This window comes from Lactuca sativa, chromosome 9 (genome assembly GCF_002870075.4).
Source record: "Lactuca sativa cultivar Salinas chromosome 9, Lsat_Salinas_v11, whole genome shotgun sequence".
NCBI classification, from domain to species: domain Eukaryota; kingdom Viridiplantae; phylum Streptophyta; class Magnoliopsida; order Asterales; family Asteraceae; genus Lactuca; species Lactuca sativa.
Window position 1 is genome coordinate 208,928,735 of NC_056631.2, and position 20,730 is coordinate 208,949,464.

Below are 20,730 nucleotides of genomic sequence, written 5' to 3' on the forward strand. Positions count from 1 at the left end.
TACCCCCATATTAATTCCTAATTAATTTATGACCAATATTAATTAAATAATATGATTTCTCTTTTAATATATTATATATTAATAAATCATAATATCCTCTCTCTCCTTAAATTACCTTGTCAAGTTGCTCTGCTAAGGCAACCCAAAAGGACCATGCACAACCGGGTCTAGTACATACCAAATATAGTTACGGACTTAGACACAAATCCAACATATTCTAGCAAGGAACAAGGAGAGGGTCATAGATCTGCTACTATTTCTTTTTATAGTTTATTTTAGCATATTTCATTCATAATTTAGATAATTTCCATGCATATTTTCCTTTTTGTTATTGTATGGCCTATTTCGGGTACTTTCTAGTTTTGTGAGCTTTATTGCAGATTTCATAGAGATTAGTGGAGCGGGAATGTTCGGGACGTATTGGAAAGCGATTGGACTTAGAGGACGTCGAGAATTATAGGCTTGGTGATAATGGAGTTGATGCATTGAGCGGGCATGATGATTATTTGAAGGCTTAGAGAAAAAGAAATTTGAATTTGCAAGAACCAGAAGAATATTCGAGCATGTGGAGATTATTAACCGGGTGAGTTTACGAGCTATCGGTGATTTGGAAAAGTCATCTTGGGCTTAAATTGAAGAAAAGATGAAGAATATTGGGTTACAAGCTTAGTGGATTCATTCTGGGCAAGTGGGCTTAGTCGTTAGAGGCCCAAATCACAAAAGAGCCCAAATTACACAAGAACCCAGCTCAGCAAGTGGACTACCTTCGCAACAGCATGCGGGTCACACAACCCTCTGCAGGGGCAATTCTGGAAATTCTTGTTTTGAGCTATATGAGGAAGTTTGGTGTGCCACGTTTCTATACTCTTGGACATCCGATTTTTGAAGATTCTCTCTGGAGTTTTGAAGAATTTTGAAGGCCAAGTACACCTTAAGAACATCATCTTTTTACCTCTTGATTCTTGCTTAATGTTTGGTACAGTCTTCTCTAACTTTGTTTCTTTGAGTTTAGCCATGCTTGGCTAAACTAATCTTGGTTGACTTTTGTTGAATCCTTTGAACTTTTGTTGAATGTTGAAGAATCCATGAACATGTTGTTAAAACTTTATGGGAATGTTTTGTGTTTTAACATCTTATCACTACTTGTATGTTTTAGTTCATGAGGTTAAATGTGTTTGTGGTGATTAGTTGGCTAATATCTTGATTAAGTAAAGGATCCTCAAATTAGCAAGCAACAAATGATTTTTGTTTTGTTTTTGCTTCACACAATCATAAAAACATTTCCTCCAACATGATGGTGAAAGCATGTGACCCCTCTTAGATTTGGTGACTTTTTGGTTCTTAATGCTAGTTGACTTTCACTAATTACATGCTTAATGGAAATTGTGACTTTAACTAAGGAAATTGTTATGAGCTTCTCTAACCATTTTAACAGCTAAGAAAAGTCTAGGTAATCTCAAGCTTCTTGGATTACTATAGCCAAATTAAGGATTTAAATCAAAGTATTACACCATTGGATTATAATGATATGTTCATCAAAAGTCAAAGTAAGGAAACTTTAAGTCAACCATCTCTCCCTTATTGATTTTACATCAAACTCTTATTTTTGTTGCAATTGTCTATTTAAATTATAGTTAATTCTAGTTTGTTTCAATTATTTCAAAAAATCAAAACCCCCATTTTTAATTTATTGTCATTTTCCAAGTATTTTTAGAAAGAGATTTTTTATAGAGTTATCAAATTGAACCAATCTCCGTGGATTCGATCCCTTTACCACTGTACACTATTTTAGTGTGTAATAATTAGGGTTATTAATTTTGTTGGACTCGAAAACCACCATCCACCCTGGTCAAAGTCAAGTTCAACAGTCCATGTTCCTCCTGAGTTCATTCTACTGAATCTCGAGCCAACTTGCAGAGTCACCTTAGTGACTCATCAAGTTCATCAAATGTCCAGAAGACCTAAAGTTCATTCAGTCCAAAACCCTAGTCCTTCACTACACTTAATCAGAAACTCAAAAACGGCAAACCCTACCTCGACTCGTCGAGTCAACTAAGGGACTCGACGATTTCCTTTGGTCCCTTTCATGTTCAGCCCTTTTTAGTGGGATCTAAGGTCCCAAACTTTAGATCCAACCTCCCCTAGTGCAGATACCATGTAAAGTTGCAAACTTGACGTGCATACAAGGTCCTCCAAGGTCATAACATCAAAACTAAGCTTCCTACAAGGTTTTTGTGCATGGGAAGGGCCTAAGTTGGATAAAGTGAGCAACTTTATGTGATTAGGGACCTAAAGAGGTCCAGATCTGGAACCATAACCTTGTGATAAGTCCGGATCCGAGTATGACTCCATTTTGCACCAAAAATGGCCATTTACTTCCAAAGAAATGGATCTAGTCAACTAGATCTCAAGGTAATGACTTTATACCTCAAGATGGTGGCCAATACAGTGTAGATGTCGGATCTACTGCTTCTCTCATGGCTCTTTCTTCTTCAAGATCTAAAATCCTTCACAAATACACCTAAATTGCTTACAAAAACTCATTCTCTCACTCAAGAAGGTGCAAGGTCCAACTAGAGTTTTCTCTGGCTAACAAGGTGGTAAGGGAAGCCATAAGAGGCGGACTAAATTCTTTAAATAAGGTGCAAACCCTAAAAATTAGGGTGTTCCTTTAAAGTGCCTACTCGACAAGTCAGGGTCTTCCGACTCATCAAGTAGGATTGAAAACCCACGTCCTCATAATAACTTATACTTGCCTAGTTGGTGCTCCCCAACTCGCCTTGTCCATGCACAAAACCCTAAAAATTTGATAATTTAAATAATACCTAGAACAGGTGTTACATGGGCCATATGTTGGGCCATTGTTTATTGATTGGTTTTTCAACCTTCAGAGTGTATGTTTGGACCTTGGTTTTCGACCAAGTTAGCTTAAGGGTAAAATAGTCTTTTATACCCAAGCATGGACTTATGGTTATGTATTGGAACCCAATTATTAAGTGGGTGTCGTTTTGGTGTTGATAGTTTGGGAACCTGTCAACCAACAGCTAGAGTTTTATTTGCGGTACTTTAGCAGTGTGAGGTGAGTCTCCTCACCATACCAGTGGGTCGAAGGCACCAAGGTTGACCCATTATGTATTATGTGATATGCTAGTGATTTTGTGCTATGTGCTTTCATAATTGATTATGTGGTATGTGATATGCTAGTTGTCTTTGTGATTAATTGCATGGAAAACCTCGGGGGATTCCCGAGGCACTTAGGTGTATGATCTTAAAGGGTTTCCAAGGCATCCTAATTAAAGGCCTCAGGGGGGGGGGGGGGGGGTTCCGGAGGCACTAGGGTTTAAGACCTTGGAGGGTTTCCATGGCATCCTTAGTTAAGACCATGTAGGGGCTCCCATGATATTTGGCTAAGACCATGTAGGGGTTCCCATGACACCCGGTGTAAGACCCTAGAGGGCTTCCATGGCATCTTTATATGTTTGCATGTTTAGCTTATATGTTTGTATGTATGGTTTGATTGGTAGTTAATGAAGAGCATGTGGGGATTCCCATGGTAGTGGGCTAAGACCCTGGAGGGTTTCCATGGCATCCGGAATAAGACCCTGGAGGGTTTCCAGGGCGTCCTTCTATGTTTATATGCATGACTTGTGTAGTTGATACGGTTTATGTGATTATATGTGTAAGACCTTGGAGGGTTTCCATGGTTTCCTTATATGTTGATATGCATAACTTATGTGATTGATATGGGCAATGTGATAGATATGGTTTATGAGGTTATGTGGATTTTGTGGATTATGTGGGGTATACTCTACGAAACTCACTAAGCTTCGTGCTTATAGTTTTGTTTATGGTTTTAGGCATCATGGATTTGGAAAAAGGGCCAGACTTAATCGCAGCGCACACACGTGTTTTCCGTAATATGTGATTTTGGGATGAACTCTGATAAATGTTTTAATTAGCAATGTTTTTGGATTGTTTGGATTAAATAATATCTGTGTTTTGATAATCACAAAAAGTGTAACGCCCCGATTCTCAGGTATTAAATTATGGTTATAAATTTCCCTGATTTCGAGGTTTACTCAACGAGTTGATTGCCCTGACTCGTCGGGTAGTAGCGGGTTGGTCCACGTATTTAAGTGACCTACTCGCTGAGTCCAAAAAGGGACTCGACGAGTAGGAGTTGGTGGATGAAACCCTTATTTTTGGGGTTTTGCACCCTATTTAAGGGATCATTAGCCTCCTTGGCCTCCTTGCAGTCCCTTGAGAGCTCGACAAAACCCTAATACATGAGTGTGTGCTCCATTTTTTTGTTTTAAGCTTAGGAAGAGGATTTTTGGTGAGAAGAGCTTGGAGAACAAGTGGCTGGAAGCAAGGAACATGTGCGAATCATAAATCTACCTTAGTTAGCATCAAGTGAAGGTATCAAGTCGTTATCTTGACCACATTTCCTTCTAGATCTCATTGGGTGAAGTTTAGGGCTTTTCTAGCATATTAGGAAGCTTTCGTCTATGTGAGCTAAGATCTGAAGTTGCAACTTTAGATCTGAGCTCTCTTGGGTCTCTAAGTCCATAAAGCTTCCAACTTTTGCAAGTATGAGACTCTCCTTAGGAGTAAAACTCCATCACAAGATTGGATTTGTCATTTAGAGTCTTTAGAGCCTTGCATGCACGTAAAGTTTGCAACTTTAGATCTGAGCTCTCTTGGGTCTCTAAGTCCATAAAGCTTCCAAATTTTACAAGTATGAGACTCTCCTTAGGAGTAAAACTCCATCACAAGATTGGATTTGTCATTTAGAGTCTTTAGAGCCTTGCATGCACGTAAAGTTTGCAACTTTAGGTGATAAACATGCCTTGGGGGAGTTGGATCTGCAATATGGAACCTTAGCATGGCTTAAAAAGCGTTTGAGTAGATGAAGGATTGAAGGGACTCAGCGAGTTGCATGGTTAACTCGACGAGTCCGATAAAAAAATCCTTGGGCTCGGTGAGTCAGTAGAGTAACTCGGCGGGTCAGCTAGGGTTTTCCCGACCTTTGGACATGCATGAACTCGGCGGGTTGTAGGGAAACTCGACGAGTTGGCCAAGGAGTTTACGGCCGTAAACGATAGGAACTCAACGAGTCACTCAAGTGACCCAGTGAGCTGATGAGTTATACAAGGAACTCGGCAAGTGGCTGGTTGTACTCGACGTGTTGAGGTCAACATGGATTGTTGGCCTTAACCGTTGACTTTGACTTTTACCAAGGGTTGACTAATTGACTTCTAGGGCATTTTGGGAGATTGAGAGTTTATAAGTATGTTTCTATGGTGAATATAGGTGGTCGAGTTTGTGTCGGTGATCCAAGAGTTTGAGCTTATCTTTCGAGTCGACAGTTACGAGGTGAGTTATCCTCACTATATCGGTAGTTACTAAGGCACCAAGGCCGACCCTTGATGGATTGTATCCGATTATGGCATGATATGTTTATTTGTTTGCATCCTGGTAGTTAGGATGGTGATATTCTTATACTTAGTAACCTGCTTAGGTTGGTGTCCTGGTTATAGGATGATGCTATGTTAGTGACCGGTTAGGTATGTATCCCGGTTTTTCGAAAGTTGCTATGATTAGTGATCTGTTAGATCGGTTTGATTGTTATATGATATGAGCTAGCGTATGATATTTATGTGTACATGTTTGTTTGATTGGGGGTTGGGTTGAGGTGGTCCTGCTTTGTGTTGTAGGCCAACATACCCGACGAGCCGCCCGGATAGGCTGTAAGCCCTGCGAGGCGGTCCAGTCATGTCGAAGGCCCGGTAGTTGTCCAGATAGGTTGTAAGCCCTAGGAGGTGGTCCAGTTACGCTGAAGGCTCATTATGCATGTTGGTCTATATTTGTTGATATGATATGATTATGGTTATATGAGTATGATATTTTGGGGGTAGCTCACTAAGCTTTCGGGCTTAAAGTTTCAGTTTGTTGTTTCAGGTACTTCTGGTGATCTCAAAAAGACAGTGGATTCGATCCCTTTACCACTATACACTATTTTAGTGTGTAATATTTAGGGTTATTATTTGTGTCGGCCTCGACAACCACCAATAGTCATATTTTGCCGTTCTCTATATGCAGGCTCTCGGTTTTATGATTACTACAACTTACGTTTTGATTGATCAGGCTAATAAGCAATCTATCAAAATTTTAATTTTTTTTACAACACTCGTTCCTATATTAGGTAATCGCAAATCTTCGAAGAAGAATAACTTATTCATGCGAAGTCGGATTTCAACAATTGTTATATATATGTATGGAATCATTGTCATATACACTATAGCTTTAGTTAAGGTTATTTATCCTAAATAACATTCTATAAAAAACATTTTTAACGTTATTATATCTTAATTGACTAACCCAAATCTCCATGACTTGAATGATTCCTTGGAGATGAAGAACGAAGTTCGATTTCTTGAAAGTAGAGTGGAGTTTGATTGCACAATAGATGTCTTTTTTTGGTATTCGATCACAATAGGAACGAACGAGGAATAGGAGAAGGTTTTTTTTGTTTAGCAAAGCCGATGAGTCACTGGAATCGAATAATCAAACTTCTCATCAATATAGGAAGCGAGGATGCTAGGCAGACGACTTCAACTACAATCCGTTTTTTTTTTAAACTTTGATGATTGATATTAGGTTATAGGTGGATACGTCAATACGCAAGACTAGAGTGGGTGGATACGATCATCGATCAAGTGACTATTCACTTTCCAGGTCGGTCTTTTTGACACGATTAAACCTTTATTTGGGTAACCCGAACCCTAGTCCCTGGATCAAATAAACCAAGAACCGAATTCGGCTAAAATGGATACCCGAGAACTCATCCAAATAACTTATTTGATCCTAATTCGGGTTGATCCGGGTTTCGGTTTTGGATCAAGTACTCGGTCCAAATGCACATCCCTAGCAGAAAATGATGGAAATACACATGAAAAATGATTAAAAAAAAAATCCAAAATTGTGAAGCATAAAAGAAGAGGTGAGAACCGAGCTAAATGATGATGAATGTTGATGAGGATTTTAAATGTCGGAGGTAGAAGAATGCAAGCACGTTGGATGAAAAAAAGCAAGATAATGAGCATAAAGATGTTGCCGGCCAAATTGACTATGCTTAAGTGTTTTGATCATATCGTGACATCTCGAACCTTTGATTAATTTGATTCGAGTTGATGCAGAATATAAAAACGATTATCTACAACTTTTGTGATAAATGTTTCTGTCTACTCTGTTGTTATCATAGCATAAAATTACATGGTTGTTGAACCAAAAATACCATAGAAAACCAAATATTAATTTAACCAAGACCTTGGAATTACAATCATCCCACATTGAATAAAATATTAAATGTGTACCCTCTTAGCCTCCATACACATTAAACCCACATCGATACCAGCCTAAAGACCTAACTACTCTCCACCAAGCATTCTTCCATACACACGTTATTCTTCCATACACTATTAACTCTAGAGGTTTTTTCTCCGTAAGTTCCACGTCCACACCATCGCATAATCATGCAATCCTAATTAACCAAGGAAACCTTAACATGCATTTGTCAATTTCCACGTTAATCAAACAAGACTACCACACCAACTTTCTTTTATTCCCTTGTCTCACTCCTTTTACTTGTTGCTCACGAATTAACCACATTCCTAATTCCTTTACAACACCTCTATAAGTGTATCCCACATCACCAATAACATAAACTCAACCCCGCCAGTTAACCTATAAATAGCGCATCAATTCATCACTTTCTAGAAATCTTTCAGTCAATCTTTCAACAAGCTGTTCATCGACGTTAGCATCTGAAATCATCCCCAGGTAATTATGTTTTTAGGATAAGAACATTTTGTTGTTTATTTTTTCTTTTTTGTAACGGGACAATTATTTTTTTATTACTTAACGAATGAATAGTTTTAATATATATTTATATAGGCTTCATACAATTTTCATGTCTATGGATTTGACCTGATCACTAGGGTTTTCACTCACAGGAGGTAAAATCGATTTCTACACAAAGGGAAACCGACGAGTGCAGCAAGCATGTCAACAGATGGTGACTCCCTCACCATTGATGTCTACCACCAAGCTGTATTTTGTTCGTTTACTTCCATCCTGAGAAAGTATCTGTTACAAATCGAGACGAGCTCACAGATGAAGAAGCTGTTGATAAGGTAAAAAAACATCCTATTCACGATCCAATTTGCCCCTGTTATTCAAACTATGTAAAAATATACCATTTTGCCCCTGTTATTAAAACTTTGTAAAATTTGACCATTTTGCCCCTGCAATTATTTTATCAGTGGGGACATCTGTTTTGTTTATCCGGTCGCATAAACATCTGTTTTGTTGTTCATTAAATTTTAAAAGATAATCGGGGTATTTTGAACCATTTGTAAATTTTATTGGTCTTTTAAGTCATCATCCCATGACATTAATGTGTTTACAACATCTTCAAAAGATTTTTTTTTAACATATCATGACCAGACTTGGCATCAAATTTTCGATGTCTGAGGTTGGGGATTTTAACTATATAGTATTTTTTTGAGTATTTTTGTTTTTAGAGACTAGAAGGGCTTGTTTCTGTCACAAGAAAAATAGATCCTTTCAATGGCTGCTATGTTAAGCTAGATGAATTCGTTTTTCTTATCATCGATTAAACTCTCTATATACAAGTTTTACACAGGGGCACACTAATACCTCATGTTTAGTTTGTAGGACATCACATATGTGATTCAACAAATTTTCTCTTCATGCATGATCCACAAGATCCACACTTTATGTCTCTCAAGTGTATACTTAAATATGTACCTGATACAATGGTCCATTTGCACGTGATCTTAATTAATACAGACTCATAGATGTTGACTGGACAAGCTTCCAAAATATCCAAAAATCTACTACATATTTTGCACGAATGAGAAAAGAAATGAAATTATCCAAATAATAAGTGTTGAATTTATCATGGTACATGAAAGACAAAAGGTAAAGCAATTTACATTCCCTCATTCTATCTCCTTTTTCTTATAAATCAACATTTCCAGTCTTCCGAAAAAAAAAAAAATACAATTTGAGTTTCGAAGTCCCAAACAAGTTACATTTTATATCAATACATTACCAAGACCATTATCCCTCTTATAATTCCAGTACAAGTCTGAACATGTTATTGGATACCACCTTTTATCCAAACCTTTAATTCGAACAACTAAATAACATATAATGTAATGACCGTTCCTTTAAATAAAATGGTAATTAACATGCATATCTAGACATAAAAACTTAAGTCGTTATATTGTTCTTCTTGAAGTGTTTATCTATACTTTTCTTGGCTACAAATGAAGCCGGTTGTTGCAAATGGAAGCAAAATATGGTCTTTTTTTATAGTTTTTTTTATTACTATTATTTCATCCATGAAAAAAATTAAATCATACCCGTGATCAACCCATAATTTGATATAATTCTTCAACATTTATGTGCTTGTGTATCATAGTCAAGGAAATTATCAATCTCCCATAAGACACATTACATCATCCACTAGATTAAAACCATGGGACAGTGTAGTCTAACATGTATGGTCAATGGTTGTAGCTTTCTAATGCACTCAATATTAGTAACAAAAGCATCTTAATGACAACTTTAGTTTTTTCATTCTACTCGTTCGTTTGAGTCCAATAACCATTATTTCCCAAAATGACTTATTTCTAATTTGTTTTTTCATACATAAGAATTTCCAATTTTTTTACAAGTACGTACAAGCGAGAATTTATTTACTATTTCATTTTTCCACCTAGTAATTATTTTCGTGACATGCATGAATCATGATAATGCTTATCCCATAAACTTAAAAAATTAGTTCCACTACTTTTTAACAATAGAAGATCTCTCACCTCATTTTCATTAATCAAAACGCACATAGCCTACATATCCAATCCATTTTCAAATTCATCAACTTCTTCTTTAATTCCAATTTGCATGTGTAGAACATTTGTAACAGCCCGAAATCTCAGGTATTGTTTAAATTATGTTTTTGGGTGATTTAAGAGGGGACTCGGCGAGTTGGGGCCTAGACTCGCCGAGTAGGATCGCAGACTTGGTCGCGGGATCGCGACTGGACTCGACGAGTCCAGGTATGGACTCGGCGAGTCGACGCTGTTTAGCGGAAACCCTAACCGTTCAGGTTTGGGACGTATAAAAGGGACTCATTGGCCGTCATTGTTCGTTTTAGCCTTCTGAGAAGAACCCTAGATCGATTGGGTGCAGCTGGAGCAAGGATCTTAGGCCATTGTTGGTTATAGAAGAGTGGTTGTGCAAGGAAGAGAAAGGATTGGCTAAAGGAGCAGCAAGGGGTCACATTCTGAGGATTGGGAATACAGAGAATACATCATCCAGGTAAGAATTCGTGTGTGCTCTGCTATATTGATGTATTTATGAAATTAGGGTTTATAGAACCCATTTAGTGATTAGATGAAGTAGTGCCCTGTTACCCACGACTATAATCTTGTAGTAGGACCTTTAGAGGTCCAGCAGGTCCCATGCATGTGAAATTCGGGACGAGACCTATCTCAGGAAGCAGTTACTCGTCTGCATGGCATGGACTCGCCGAGTTGTTCTTTAGACTCGGCGAGTAGCTTGAAGATTTACTGGGACTCGCCGAGTTGTTCTTCAGACTCGGCGAGTGGAGTCGGGGTGGCCCCGCGATTCTTCCAGGAGTAACTCGTCGGGTCAAGGAGGGTACTCGACGAGTAGATAAGGAATCTCAGAAAGTTGGAAGACGTCCAGACTCGCCGAGTCGTCATGGTACTCGTCGAGTCCGGTCGAGTTGACAGTTGACCGTTGACCAGAGTTGACCTAAGTCTGACTTCTTAGGGATAGTCACACTTAGAAGATATAAGTATTAATGAGATATGAAATGCTATAGGGAGGTTGTAGCTCGTCGGTTGTGCACGAGTCATTTCGGGAATTGCTAGCGTTCAGCTTCTACGAGGTGAGTCTTCTCACTATACTGTACCCGGAAGGGTTTGACTGTGTGACCGAAAGGTCGGATATGTAATGTGATATGTATGCTATATGCGGTAAATTATTTGTTATGTGTGCTATGTATGTCATGGGCCGGAAGGCGATTATATTATGGGCCGGAAGGCGATATGATGTGTGATGGACCGGAAGGTCGGCGTGGGTAAGGCCGGAAGGTTTACCCAGCAGGGACGGAAGTCCCCTGAGACACATGGACCGAAAGGTCGGGCCTGGAAAGGCGTATGTGCGTAAGTTGTATATTGGGGAACTCACTAAGCATTTATGCTTACAGTTGTTGTGCATGTATTTCAGGTACTAGCGAGGACCGTGGGAAGGCGCCGACATGATCGATACACACTGAAGATTGTCTTTATGATCTTGGGATTTTGAATAATCGTATTTGACAGAATAATTAAGCTATTTATGCCTTGTTTAAAATGGAAACAATTATGTTTTTAAATGAAAAATTTGTTTGAAAATATTGAGCTGTTACAATTGGTATCAGAGCCTTGGTTTGAGGGATTCGGGTGCACCTTAGGGGGTAACTGAACTCAAACCGAGGATTTGAGGAAACTTTTCAAATAAAGGCATAAACTTTTGTAAATGGTTTTGGTGGTAAGCAAGAAAGAAGCAGTGTGTACGATCAGTCAGCGCCCGAACGGTAAAGATTCCCCAAAATACCTTACCATATTATATGATGTGAATTGTTATGCATGCTAGAAGACTAGGTATTCATGATAGGACTAGAGTGGCCTGATTTGTGATGCCTTAGTCTAGGGAAGTTGCCTATATGAGATGCTTTGCTAGTATGCGGGTAGATAGAGCGTATCAGAAGTAGAGTACTCACTATCCGGAGTTTGGGGAGGAGGACTTGGGATGAACATTGATGCGGTGTGGTCGGTAGTATTGGGCCCGTACTACCGAGGACACCGGGTCAGTGGGAGGCCCAAGTAAGAAACCCTGGATATCTGGGACTGAGTAGGGTTGCGTGTCGAGTACGATTATACTCGGTAGAATCTCTGATAGTTTTATGTTGTATTTCAGAGATATCATGGTTAGACCGCATCACGGAGCAAGTACGAGCGGTGCGAGTGACGAGGATATTCGTCAGATGATCCACGAGGAGGTGGCGGCGGCGATCCGGGCTGAGATCCCGGAGATGTTTGGGTCTATCAAGACCACCCTGATGGAGACGTTCGACGAGCGGTACGCCGCATTGACTGAGGCTGCAACCGCTGCAGCTACCGCAGCTGTGGCCGCTGCTAGGCCACAGGGGGGTGATTCATTGCTGTTCCGAGAGTTCAGCAACACGAAGCCACCAGAGTTCGATGGGACGCAGGATCCGATTGCTGCGATGAGGTGGATCGCAAATATAGAGGGGTGCTTCTACACTTGTTCATGCCCGGAGCACCTGAGGGTACGGTTCGCTTTGAACCAGCTCCGTCTGGGAGCAAAGGACTGGTTGAAGTTCGTGACAGCGAACTTCACTTTGGCAGAGACTGCGGCAGTGACATGGGAGGGGTTCACTACCATGTTCAGGGATGAGTACGTTCCCCCGGTGGAGCGGGAACGATTGGTTCAGGAGTTCTTAACCCTCAAGCAGGGTACTGATTCGGTGGCGGCGATCACGCGGAAGTTCCATGAGAGGGCGATGTTTTGCCCCGAGCTGGTGGCCACAGAGCAGGCTCGGATGAGCCGGTACTTGGGTGTTCTGAGGAGGGAGATCCGGGAGTTTGTGTCAAACTCCACTTACCATACTTTTTCTGAGCTTCAGGCGAATGCCAGGAAGCGTGAGATCGAGTTGGAGACCCAGGCTCGGGAGGAGGCTGAGATTCAGCGGGTGGACCGGCGACCGGCTCAGTCCCAGCCGGCAGCCAAGCGGACCAAGTCCGCTGATTCGAGGACGGGAGGTTCGAAGAGTCGCACTTGCGGGAAGTGCGGCAAGAGTCATGATGGAGTATGTCGATCAGGTGCTTGCTACAAGTGTGGCAAGGAGGGGCACATTGCTAGGGAGTGTCCCAAGGGGTTTACGGTTTGCTTTCATTGCAACCAGACAGGCCATAGGAAGGCCGAGTGCCCTCAGCTTCTTCAGGGATCTGCACCTGCTGCCGGAGTTACTGCGACTCGACCGGTGAAGGCCGAGGCCCCGAGGGCTCGGGGAAGAGCCTTTCAGCTGACTGCGGAAGAGGTCCGCGCTGCGCCCGATGTTGTGGCAGGTATGTTGTAATTCATGTAAATATTTTAATGTCGATATGTTATGCTTATGTTATTATGCGCGTAGGTACTTTCCTTGTGAACTCTGTGCCTGCCTTAGTGTTATTTGACTCGGGTGCGAGTAGGTCCTTTGTGTCCTTAGCCTTTAGTCAGCATATCGGCGTTAGTCGTGAGTCGTTGAGTCGACCTTTGAGAGTTTCTATAGCTGACGAGAAGGTGATTCGTGCTACGGAGGTTCTTCGGGGATGTGTACTAGAGATTTTCGGGGTTGAATTCCCGATTGACCTGATTCCTATTGCGATGGGGGATGTCTGTGTTATCGTGGGCATGGACTGGTTGAGCCGATTCGACGCTGTCATCGACTGCGAGCGTCAGTTGGTGACCATACGAGACCATAGTGGGGGAGTTCTTTCGGTGTACGGTGAGGGTACCCGTTCAGGATCAGCTTTTTGTTCGGCCGCTAGGGCGAGGCAGTGTCTACAGCAGGGCTGTAAGGGTTTTGTGGCGTATGTGACGGATACGCGGGAGGTTTCCGAGAGACCGAAGTCAGTTAAGGAGGTCCCTGTGGTGCGTGAGTTTTCAGATGTTTTTCCCGAGGAACTGCCGGGAGTACCTCCTGTGAGGCAAGTAGAGTTTGGTATCGATCTGGTTCCGGGGGCCGCGCCTATTGCTAAAGTGCCCTATCGTCTTGCACCTCCAGAGATGCAAGAGTTGTCCTCGCAACTCCAGGAGTTGCTGGGAAAGGGATTCATTCGGCCGAGCAGCTCGCCATGGGGAGCACCCATTCTGTTCGTCAAGAAGAAGGATGGTTCACACCGGATGTGCATTGATTACCGGGAGTTGAACAAGCTAACGGTCAAGAACCGTTACCCGTTGCCTAGGATCGATGACTTATTCGATCAGTTGCAGGGAGCATCTTGGTTTTCCAAGATCGACCTGAGGTCAGGATACCATCAGGTGAGAGTACGGGATGAAGACGTCCAGAAGACAGCGTTTAGGACGCGATATGGGCATTATGAGTTTGTGGTGATGCCTTTTGGACTCACCAATGCCCCGGCTGTGTTCATGGATCTCATGAACAGGGTTTGCAGGCCGATGTTGGATCGGTCAGTGATCGTATTTATCGACGACATTCTGGTGTATTCGAGAACTAGAGAGCAGCATGAGGAGCATTTGAGGGAGGTCCTGAAGGTATTGAGGACGGAGAAGCTTTATGCAAAGTTCTCCAAATGTGACTTCTGGTTGCGAGAGGTCCAATTTCTAGGACATGTGGTTAATCAGAAAGGGATATTGGTCGATCCAACCAAGGTTGAGGCGGTGATGAGTTGGGAGGTGCCGAAGTCACCCTCTGAGATCAGAAGTTTCCTTGGGTTGGCAGGGTATTATCGGAGATTTATCAAGGATTTCTCCAAGATCGCAGTGCCACTCACCAGATTGACCCGGAAGGGTGTGGCATTCTCGTGGGGGCCCGAGCAGCAGACCTCCTTTGAGACACTTCGCCAGAGATTGTGCGAAGCCCCGGTATTAGCTCTCCCAGAAGGGATGGAAGATTTCGTGGTATATTGCGACGCATCGATTTCGGGATTGGGTGCAGTGTTGATGCAGAGGGGTCATGTGATAGCTTATGCGTCGAGGCAGCTGAAGCCTCATGAGGCGAGATATCCCACGCATGATTTAGAGTTGGGGGCAGTAGTGTTCGCTCTCAAGATTTGGCGTCACTACTTGTATGGAGTTCGATGTACGATTTACACGGACCATAAGAGTTTGAAGTATTTGATGGATCAGCCCAACCTAAATATGCGTCAGAGGAGGTGGTTGGATGTGGTCAAGGATTATGATTGTGAGATCCTGTACCACCCAGGCAAGGCTAATGTGGTAGCCGATGCATTGAGCCGCAGGGCGGAGAGCACTCCATTGCGAGAGGTATGCTTGAGACTGACTGTGATGACTCCAGTGTTGGACGCTGTTCGTGGAGCCCAGGCAGAGGCTGTGCGACCAGAAATGCGGAAGAAAGAGCGGGTTGTGGGGTTAATCTCAGAGTTTGTCAAGGATAGTCGAGGCCTTATGACGTTTCAGGGTCGGATTTGGGTGCCGTTCGTGGGCGGTACGCGTATTACGTTGATGGAAGAGGCTCATAAATCGAAATTCTCGATCCATCCCGGTGCTACAAAGATGTATTTGGATTTAAGGAAGGAATATTGGTGGCCCTGTATGAAGAGGGACGTAGCATGGTTCGTTGAGAGGTGCTTGACCTGCCGTAGGGTTAAAGCCGAACACCAGAGACCGCATGGCAAGTTGCAGCCATTGGAGATCCCCGAGTGGAAGTGGGAACAGATCACTATGGATTTTATCACCAAATTGCCAAGGACTGCTAGGGGAGTTGACGCAATTTGGGTGATTGTGGATAGGTTGACGAAGAGTGCACACTTCCTTGCCATCAGTGAGAGTTCTTCAGCGGAAAAGTTAGCGGAGATATACGTGAGAGAGGTGGTATCTCGGCACGGGGTGCCGATTTCGATTGTGTCAGACCGCGATGTGCGCTTCACTTCCAGGTTCTGGAAGAAATTCCATGAGGAGCTGGGTACTAAATTGCATTTTAGTACCGCATACCATCCCCAGACAGACGGTCAGAGCGAGCGGACGATTCAGACGCTGGAGGACATGCTCCGAGCGTGTGTGTTAGACTTCGGGGGTAGTTGGGATGCGTATTTACCATTGGCAGAGTTCTCCTACAACAACAGCCATCATTCGAGCATTGGTATGCCACCTTTCGAGCTATTGTATGGTAGGAGGTGTCGGACCCCCATTTGCTGGGGAGAGGTGGGACAAAGAGTGATGGGCAGCACGGAGATCGTGCTCCAGACGACAGAGCAGATTCAGCGAGTGAGGCAAAGGTTATTGACTGCCCAGAGCCGACAGAAGAGTTATGCAGACAGGCGCCGATCCGAGCTTGAATTTCAGGTCGGCGACTTCGTTCTCCTGAAGGTCTCTCCTTGGAAAGGAGTGATTCGGTTCAGGAAGAGAGGCAAGTTGGGGCCCCGGTATATTGGGCCATTTCGTGTGATTGCAAGAATAGGCCGGGTAGCCTATCGGTTGGAATTGCCAGCAGAGTTGGGTCAGATCCATGACACTTTTCATGTGTCGCAGCTGAGGAAGTGCATAGCCGATGAGTCGGCAGTGGTTCCATTGGAGGATATTCAGGTGGATGCGAGCCTGAATTACGCGGAGAGACCAGTGGCGATCAGAGATCGGAAGATCAAGGTTCTGAGGAACAAGGAGGTACCCTTGGTGTTGGTTCAATGGCAACACCGTAAGGGATCGGAAATGACTTGGGAACCGGAACGCGAGATGCGGGAGCAGCATCCGGAACTATTTGCGGAGTGAGACTTCGAGGGCGAAGTCTAATCCAAGTGGGGGAGAGTTGTAACAGCCCGAAATCTCAGGTATTGTTTAAATTATGTTTTTGGGTGATTTAAGAGGGGACTCGGCGAGTTGGGGCCTAGACTCGCCGAGTAGGATCGCAGACTTGGTCGCGGGATCGCGACTGGACTCGACGAGTCCAGGTATGGACTCGGCGAGTCGACGCTGTTTAGCGGAAACCCTAACCGTTCAGGTTTGGGACGTATAAAAGGGACTCATTGGCCGTCATTGTTCATTTTAGCCTTCTGAGAAGAACCCTAGATCGATTGGGTGCAGCTGGAGCAAGGATCTTAGGCCATTGTTGGTTATAGAAGAGTGGTTGTGCAAGGAAGAGAAAGGATTGGCTAAAGGAGCAGCAAGGGGTCACATTCTGAGGATTGGGAATACAGAGAATACATCATCCAGGTAAGAATTCGTGTGTGCTCTGCTATATTGATGTATTTATGAAATTAGGGTTTATAGAACCCATTTAGTGATTAGATGAAGTAGTGCCCTGTTACCCACGACTATAATCTTGTAGTAGGACCTTTAGAGGTCCAGCAGGTCCCATGCATGTGAAATTCGGGACGAGACCTATCTCAGGAAGCAGTTACTCGTCTGCATGGCATGGACTCGCCGAGTTGTTCTTTAGACTCGGCGAGTAGCTTGAAGATTTACTGGGACTCGCCGAGTTGTTCTTCAGACTCGGCGAGTGGAGTCGGGGTGGCCCCGCGATTCTTCCAGGAGTAACTCGTCGGGTCAAGGAGGGTACTCGACGAGTAGATAAGGAATCTCAGAAAGTTGGAAGACGTCCAGACTCGCCGAGTCGTCATGGTACTCGTCGAGTCCGGTCGAGTTGACAGTTGACCGTTGACCAGAGTTGACCTAAGTCTGACTTCTTAGGGATAGTCACACTTAGAAGATATAAGTATTAATGAGATATGAAATGCTATAGGGAGGTTGTAGCTCGTCGGTTGTGCACGAGTCATTTCGGGAATTGCTAGCGTTCAGCTTCTACGAGGTGAGTCTTCTCACTATACTGTACCCGGAAGGGTTTGACTGTGTGACCGAAAGGTCGGATATGTAATGTGATATGTATGCTATATGCGGTAAATTATTTGTTATGTGTGCTATGTATGTCATGGGCCGGAAGGCGATTATATTATGGGCCGGAAGGCGATATGATGTGTGATGGACCGGAAGGTCGGCGTGGGTAAGGCCGGAAGGTTTACCCAGCAGGGACGGAAGTCCCCTGAGACACATGGACCGAAAGGTCGGGCCTGGAAAGGCGTATGTGCGTAAGTTGTATATTGGGGAACTCACTAAGCATTTATGCTTACAGTTGTTGTGCATGTATTTCAGGTACTAGCGAGGACCGTGGGAAGGCGCCGGCATGATCGATACACACTGAAGATTGTCTTTATGATCTTGGGATTTTGAATAATCGTATTTGACAGAATAATTAAGCTATTTATGCCTTGTTTAAAATGGAAACAATTATGTTTTTAAATGAAAAATTTGTTTGAAAATATTGAGCTGTTACAACATTTTTAATGTAATCATCATCATCATCATCATCATCATCTTCTTATTCATCATGTTGAAATTCATGCAAGAAATTCTTCTTCATCAACTTTGTGTTTTGATTTCACAGATTCCTCATACTAGAAAGGAAACAATGCATGAAAATCCTCAAAAAAAAAATGTTTCTTGGATTAGGGTGATGAATGAGGAACTAAAAGCTAAACTCAATTCAAGAATTTCGTTCTTAATAATTTTGATTGCATTAGTTAGCTTCAATCGTTCACCATATATGTTGATAACTCTCACACATGTTTTCCTATCCCGATAATCAAATTTATCTAGTTGGATATTTATTGTTAATGTCGTTGATGGCAACACATGAAATCAGTTGACATGGGTTTGATCAAGATTATGACATATTTGGAGACGAATAGTAATAATTGACAAACCTCTATCCAAACACCAGCCTAAGATTCCATTTTCTACATATTGGTTCCATAGAAGCCCAGTAAAGGTAGATCCTACATACAGACACAAACAAAAAGACTTGAGAATTAAAGAATCATATAGCTCCTTATATATGTTTTTCTTTCTAAATAATTAAACGTTTACCAACCCACCTTCATTATAGGAATGGTCATCGCGCGAAGACATATGCTTGTTGGCATTAAATTTGACGGGAGAAAATGACTTTTCATCATATGTCTGCAAACAAATGAAGCACAATATTCTCATAAAACAAACCATAAAAGATGACGGTATCTGCTAACACTACTCATCTTTATATGAATCTTCAAACTTGTTTTAGTATCACATGAAAAGTGTTGGTATCAATATTTATGTTGGTGATCTCGGGCCAATCTTAGGACTAGTTTGGGATAAGTTGCGGAGATCTAATTAACAAGTTTTTTATTGCTTTAATTTGATGTTTGCTTGAACTATTTGTGTATGGGAGAAAATGACAGATTGATGATAGAAAAGCAGTTTCAAATGACAAAGAAAATTGTTGGGTCGAGAAGTAGTATCACAAAAGCTAAATGATGAACGGTGATGAAGAATTGCATGAATGAAGGCCAAAGAATGCGAACACATTGTTCGGTCGGTTTTGTATCAATTTAATTTGAATATATTTAACTACATACATCTATACATCCTATTTTACTTGGGAATGGTTCTAATTTAATGTTTGTTTGAATCATTTGTGTAGAAACAAAAACAGTGAAAAAACATTGGAAATACACACAGAAATGAAAAAAAAAAAAAAAAAAAAAAACAGAATCGAGAAGCACAAAAGACAACGTGACTACCGAGCTAAACGATGATGAAGGTTTGCAATGTCGGAAGTTGAAGAATGCGAGCAAGTAGGACGGAATAAAAAGCAAAATAGTGAGCGAAAAGATGTCGCGGGGAAAATTGACTACGCTTAAGTGTGATGATAATATCTGACTTCTCAACGCTTCGATTAATGTGATTCAAGTTAATGTAGAATATAGAATAGACTATCTACAAAGGTTCTGTCTACTCTATTGTTATCGTAGCTAAAAATTGCAAGAAGTTGAACCAAATATACCATAAAAATCCCATATTTGTTTAACCCATATCTTAGAACAACGAGCCCACATAGAATAAAATATTAGATCTTCACCCTCCCTCTTAGCCTCCTTACACACTAAACCAACATTGGCACTTGCCTAAACAGTCAACACCATGAATTCTCCTAGCCTTTCCCATGCACACGTCTTTCTTCCGTATACTCTTAACCATCAAATTTTTTTCTCCATAAGTTCCACGTCCGCACCTTCTAGTCATCATGGTATCCTAATTAACCAAGGAAACCTTAACAACCATTTTTCAATTCCTACGTTAATCAAATAACACTACAACTTCCTTTTTTACTTGTTGTTCATGATCAAATCAATTATCTTCCTAATTCCTTTAAAACATTTCTACGAGGGTATCCCACATCACCAATAACATAAACTAGACCCTTCCAATTAACCTTTAAATAGCACCTCAGTTTATCTCTTTCATGTCATCTCTCACTTAATCTCTCAACAAGTTGTTTAACCACGAAACATACGATCAACAACATCGTGATATGTTTTTAGGATGAAAACCTTTTGTTATTTACTTTTTCTTTGCGTAATGGGACAGTTATTTTTAATTACTTTATGAATGCATAGACTTAATATATATTTATATAGACTTAATATAATTATTCATCTGTATTAAATAAACTAATTATTAGTTTTGATTGTAATACTAGTAATTCTATTTAAATGACATTTTTGATATGGTCAAACTTTGTGCAAGACTTGCACTCTTCGAGTGAGTGCTGACTGGTAGAAGTGAAGGATGAAACAGAGCATTTTAAATCAAAAACAGAGTATGGTTTTTTTTTATTATTATTGCTTAAAATACTACTAAAATAAAAGCAAGAGAAAAGCAATCCCTTATACGGCTTAAGAACCGACACGTGAAACACCGATTGAATTCGGCTAGTAGCCGGTAAAGTGAGGCGATACGAAACCTTTCCGATGCATTCTGTGATGACAAATA